Here is a 6,010-nt window from a genome sequence, read left to right as displayed (position 1 = left end):
ATTCTTTACAAAAAAGGTTGGAAGCAGCATTATCTATATTATTATTAATTATCATTATATATATTATTATCTGTTGACTTAAGTTTGTCAGCTTCAGCCACAATATTTTAATAATCATGGCATCCACATTCGAGTAGTCACTATATTTGAATTTGCTACATGACAGTTAAAGTGTGTTCTATTCAGTATTTGAGTAGTATGAATTTATTTCGGATGTACTACATCACATGACCTACCTACTCCTATTCAGAAATTCTCTTGTGTGGCATTATGGAAAAGCAGTGTCCATTTGATGCACACTACAGAATCTCGCCAGAAATAAGTCATCCAGGTACTTCTCACCTACTGTTTTTCAACACTTTGAATTCGGACATACGACTTACTTCACATATTGCTTTTCACGTACTATAGAGTAGTATGTGCTTTCAGATGCGGGCAGCCCTAATGCTATATTTCAGATGTGCAATATATGGAGCCAGATTAGTCTCAAAAATATTACATTTACAAAATAAAATTCATACATGCACAGCATAATTTATATGATCCATTACAAAATCCAATTTGTAAATTCAAAACCCAATTCATAAATTCAACACACGATTTGTGAATTCACAAGCAAAAAGTATGAGTATTTTCACCAAATTAATTGGATTTGCATATTATTAATCACTTTTGAATTTATGAATTGGATTTGCATATTTATGAATTGCGCTTTGAATTTACGAATTTGATTTGTGTATTTATGAATAGCGTTTTAAATTTATGAACTGGATTTGCATATTTACAAATCACGTTTTGAATTTACTAATTGGATTTGTGTTTATTTATGAATCACGTTTTTAATTGACGAATTGGATTTGTGTATTCATGAATTGCGTTTTAACTTTATGAATTTCATTTGCATATTAATGAATTGTGTTTTGAATTTTTAATTGAATTTGCATATTCATGAATTGCGTTTTGAATTTATGAATTAGATTTGCATATCTATAAATCACATTTTGAACAGACAAATTGGTTTGTGTACTTATGAATCGCGTTTTGAATTGACGAATTGGATTTGTGTATTTACGAATCCCATTTTGAATTTATAAATTGGATTTGTGTATTTATAAATCATGTTTTGAATTTATGAATTAGATCTGCATAATAATGAATCATGTTGTACATTTACTAAATAGTTTTGTGTATTTTTGAATCATGTTTTGAATTGGTGAATTAGATTTTCTAAATGTGACTTTTGTGGTGAGTGTATGAATTATGTATTCATTAAATGTAATATTTTTGAGACTCATCTGACTCCATAGCAGTATTGCAGAGGATATATGTTACTTCATACTAACAGTATTTCATCATGTTAAGGAAGTGAACAACAATATTGGATTGTGCATTGCTCTTTTGATATAATTTACATGTGTACAAAAACTTTCAAAATTCTTTCAAAGCTAATTCAAATCATATATGTATGAGATTTGAATATGTAATATAGTAGTCAATATGGACATGGAGTGGTTAAAAAGGTGTCAAAATGATCCTAAAAGAATGACTGTTGTTCAATAGTTTTATACAATTTTCATAATCTTTTTCGATCTACTTTAAATATTGACTACTTTATACAAAAGCTACCACTAATTGATGGTTTTAACTACTGAAGACAATTTTCTACACATCAGCCCTCAAATCTTTGAGAAGTAAAATCTGTGTATGATATCAGACTTTGAGCAATAAGTAGGCGATACATACTGAACTGTTTGGGGTATTACTGTACACTTCACTCTCTCTGAAGTGAGTTGTTTGCTGATGCAATTTGTTGGGATCATTTACTGAAATTATTTGGTAATTCCTGGAACGCAGTGAAACTGACACCGCTGTAGTGGGCAGCAGTAGGAGAATTTTCTCAATTAGCTTTCTAACATAATATTACGGAAGTAAAGAGGCATTTTAAAGGATGAGCTCCTTTAGCTAAGAAGAGACTATTAAAACATCTGAGCAGCTTGAAAACTGTTTTTGACTGTGTTACTTTTAAAGACTCCAGAGGAAAACAAAACACTCATACTGAGTGTAAAAAACAGAAAAGAAAAAAGTTTGAGAGCAGCTTTTATTTATTGATAATAAAACATTCAGTTTCTAAACCAGTAAAAGAGCTTAAATGACCCAAATAAACTCTTACTAAACATGGAGCATGTTGGATTGTGATACTTTGGGATGGAGACAGTAAAATGATGAAACCATTGTAAACATCTGCAGTTTGAAGGGGGGGGGGGGGGTGATAAAATTTTGAAATTGATCATATATCGAGGATGATAGGCACAGACAGACAGACAGACAGACAGACAGACAGACAGACAGAATAGATAGATAGATAGATAGATAGATAAATAGATAGATAGATAGATAGATAGATAGATAGATAGATAGATAGATAGATAGATAGATAGATAGATAGATAGATAGATAGATAGATAGATAGATAGATAGATAGATAGATAGATAGATAGATAGATAGATAGATAGATAGATAGATAGATAGATAGATAGATAGATAGATAGATAGATAGATAGATAGATAGATAGATAGATAGATAGATATAAAAGGTCTTAAACCCCTCAAGGTATGTGAAGGAAACACTTACACTCTCCAAATAGACAATGACACGATCCTCATCCAGATCCACACGTTTGACGGTGGGGTCTTCCTTCAGCTGTGGAGAAGAGGACGAATGAGGGAATCAAACACTGGCTGCACAACCTGAGATAAAAGAGGAGCAGAGCCCTTCAAGTGTCACTCACGGCCTGCAGAGACGCCTCATCCAGCTTAAACCCAGACAGCAGCCTGACGTTAATGATCACCATGTTGGTCTCCTCTCGTTTGCCATCATACCTGTCACACAAACGCTCCAACAATCACAAACTGGCCTCACAAGCACACAATGTCCTGTATGTAGACTGACAGACAGCAAAGAGTCTATTAGGCCACAAAGTAGGTTCAGTATTCATTCATTCAAAGTCAGTGAAAGCTGCACATTCAGCAAACGATTTTGTTTGCAGGTGTCTGCAAAACTACTGTACTTAAAAAAGTCTTCATTAGACTGTCATGAAGCCTTTTTAATCATGACATGTCATAAGTATGATTGAGATTTTATGGATGCTTATGACAACTGTCTTTAAGTGTAATTTGCGCAGTCATTTTTTGAGGTGTCCTATGAGAAAATTACAAGAAACTTGCAGAAACTGCACAGGGAACATGCACGACTACTACAGGACTACTAGAGGAAACTCGTTTGAGAATCTTACAAGAAATCCTAGACAGAAAATGCAAGACTCCTCTTGGAATCCTACAGGAAATATGGTCTGTATGAAACCCAGAGGGAACTTCATGCATGACACTCCAGACAGCCAAAAACCAAAATTGGCATGTTTTCACCCATTAGTTTTTAAGTTCCCAACTATTCTAACCTGTTAGTTGATGTGCTGTATACCTAGAATCTTGATTCGTGAGACCGAGTCACTTTCTTCTAATCATTCACAGTTTAAACCCAATTGATCATGTAAGGCAAAGGTGCAGAGTTAGTGTGTGGACCCAAGTAGGCCATTAGCTGCACAGACTTTGATACAGAAGTCTGTGGTGAGCTGAGTGCTGTGACACATTGCCCTGGTCATCACTGTTGTATCTGCTTGTGATATGTCACACTGTGACCCAGAAGTTAACTATGTAGTCTCTACTCCCACTTGGATTATGGTAAGACATTTAGACTTCCAAGCAACACTTAATTATATTATTCATTACAACAGAATTAACACCCAAGCATGCTGTTTCTAAGATTAAATTTATCAGTAGTCATGTTAAAATTCTAATAAATCAGTTGGTTTTTCCAATCTTGACTTCAAATACTGTACTAACTGAAAGCTAGTCCTGAAGTTGTACATGATCATGCTCTGTGAACTGAACCTGGGGCATTGTTTGACTGTCAGGTGTGCTTACTGCTGGAGTCAGGGGAAGTCGTAGTGTCATGGGTCGTCAGTGTATCTGTGACCCTTCTTAAGAGTTTATTAATAAGTTATAGATGTGTTGCAAGCTATGTTGTAGCATACGTCAGCCGTGTTGGGCTTGGTCTCAGTCTAAGCAGCAGCACACTCTGATCAATGGCCCACACAAAGCACAAGAAGCCAGGACTGGCTTGCATGTCAAAAGATGCCCTCTCTCCAGGTACTTCAGGTACGACTTTAAGGACACCCATACAAGCTCAGGCAAGAGGTTCAAGCTCTGATCACACATTAATGATTAAAATTATATAAAAGGATGAAGAATACAATGGATTGCAAGTGGGATTTTCTGATCTTGTCTGGCAAACATTCTTCAATAGGGAAGCTCACGCTGTCTGCTGCTGCTTCTGCACTGGGAAGAATTGTGTAAACCACCACCTGAGCGTATGGAGCCAGGGCTGCCGTCTTCAGAGAGGTCACTTCTCCGATGTTTTCTATTATGGAAGAGAAAGAGCATTTATTAAAAGAAAAAGACACATATTGAGACACAATGTTCATAGACCAAAAAATAATACTGATGTGATTGGGGATTGAAAAGAGATTTTTTTACTATTCACATTCACAGACAAACGACCATTTTGCGCCACGCTGCCTTTGGACAAGACCTGGAGTGCAGGTAGAAAATTACTGCGTGACAATTGATGTAATGCTACACAGCTCTACGGCTTCACTGATATTGCTATTTTTTTCATCATCTTTGTGTTGATAACTAAAGGATTTAGGGAAACTTTAAGAAAAAAAGATTTTTTTTCTATTAAAAAGGTAGGAGACCACGGATATTAAATTCTGGCCGATTAGATTGTTTATGACAGCAATAAATGGAGAGTTTTAAAGGTCTGGGCTATTTGTCTAAATAAATGTCAAATAAAAAACAAAATTAAGTGAATTTAGGTTTCACTGTAATATACAGCATAATCTGAAAATGGATATTAATCTTGAGATGTGATCAAAATGACATTTAACTGTGTTTTTAAATTGCTTAAATTAAATTTAAGTTTTTAAAATGAAATGTAAGTGCAGCATTAATCTAAATGTGACAATTGGGGAAATGAGCATGAAAATCAAATTATGTAAAATGAAGGTTTTATATATTAAAAAAGGATTCAGAAAAGACCCTTTTTATATGTCCGTGTTTCTCAGCAGCAGAAGCCATTAAAGATGGCTAAACTTAATGTAAAGAGCAGTGAAGGAGAGAGTAGTCTACTATACTGTATGTCATGTACAGATGTATATAATTTTTTTTTTTGCTTTCCAATTTACTCTATAAAAGTGTTATAATGACTTGAAAGTTTTGTTTTTTGTTTTTTTTTTGGGTGGGGGGGGGGGGGGGATTTGAAGCAAATATGGTGTATTACTAACAACCCAGGCTCATTCTGAAAACGTACCGCTATATACAAATCTGGAGAGCAACAAATACGTTCCAGGATATTCAGATCTCAACTTTTCAACTTTGTGCCATTTTTTTTTGTTTTGTTTTGTGTTTACCTTATGATTAAAGTTGTTGCACGTCAGCCGGTTCCCACCTCTGATCGAGCGAGGTTTAGCTACTTGTACATTAAAGTAGGGTTAAAAAAAATAAAACACTCGTGAAGAAACTCGACACAGAGGAACATAACCTATTGCCAGCTAGCGTTTTGGAAGTTTATTGCAGAGCAACACAAACAGCGTGCAGAAGCATAAATGCATGACTACACGCAAGGTAGGCATTGTGGGTCACAGCGATCACTCAACACAGAAGTATAAACCAGACTTTACCTGCTTTCTGGATCCGTTCATTGCCCAGCTCGAACCCCATCGTCATGGTCAACTCCTCTTTGTGTCTCAAGTCCGCCAACGTACATGACGACCTAACTGGACAAACTGGTATCAGTGAAAAAGCCATCCATATGGAGGTAAGCGGTCAGTTGGTAAGAAAAGGAACATCATACCGCCGCAAAGTGTTTGATTTAAAAATTAAATTCAGCCA

At 35.4% G+C, this 6,010-nt stretch overlaps 1 long non-coding RNA gene across 1 annotated transcript; it reads right to left on the bottom strand.

Moving 5' to 3' along the window:
• Positions 1-2,080: 2,080 nt before the first annotated feature.
• LOC147833635 (uncharacterized) lies at positions 2,081-4,810 on the bottom strand. The gene is made up of 2 exons (XR_015509336.1): positions 2,791-4,810; positions 2,081-2,702 (listed from the first exon to the last, which is right to left on the bottom strand). It is a non-coding gene; the product is annotated as an uncharacterized LOC147833635 (long non-coding RNA).
• Positions 4,811-6,010: the final 1,200 nt, after the last annotated feature.

Source organism: Danio rerio, chromosome 15 (genome assembly GCF_052040795.2).
Source record: "Danio rerio strain M-AB ecotype USA chromosome 15, GRCz13ab, whole genome shotgun sequence".
NCBI lineage: Eukaryota > Metazoa > Chordata > Actinopteri > Cypriniformes > Danionidae > Danio > Danio rerio.
Note: the sequence above shows the minus strand (reverse complement) of the source record. Positions and strands in the feature narration are given on the sequence as shown.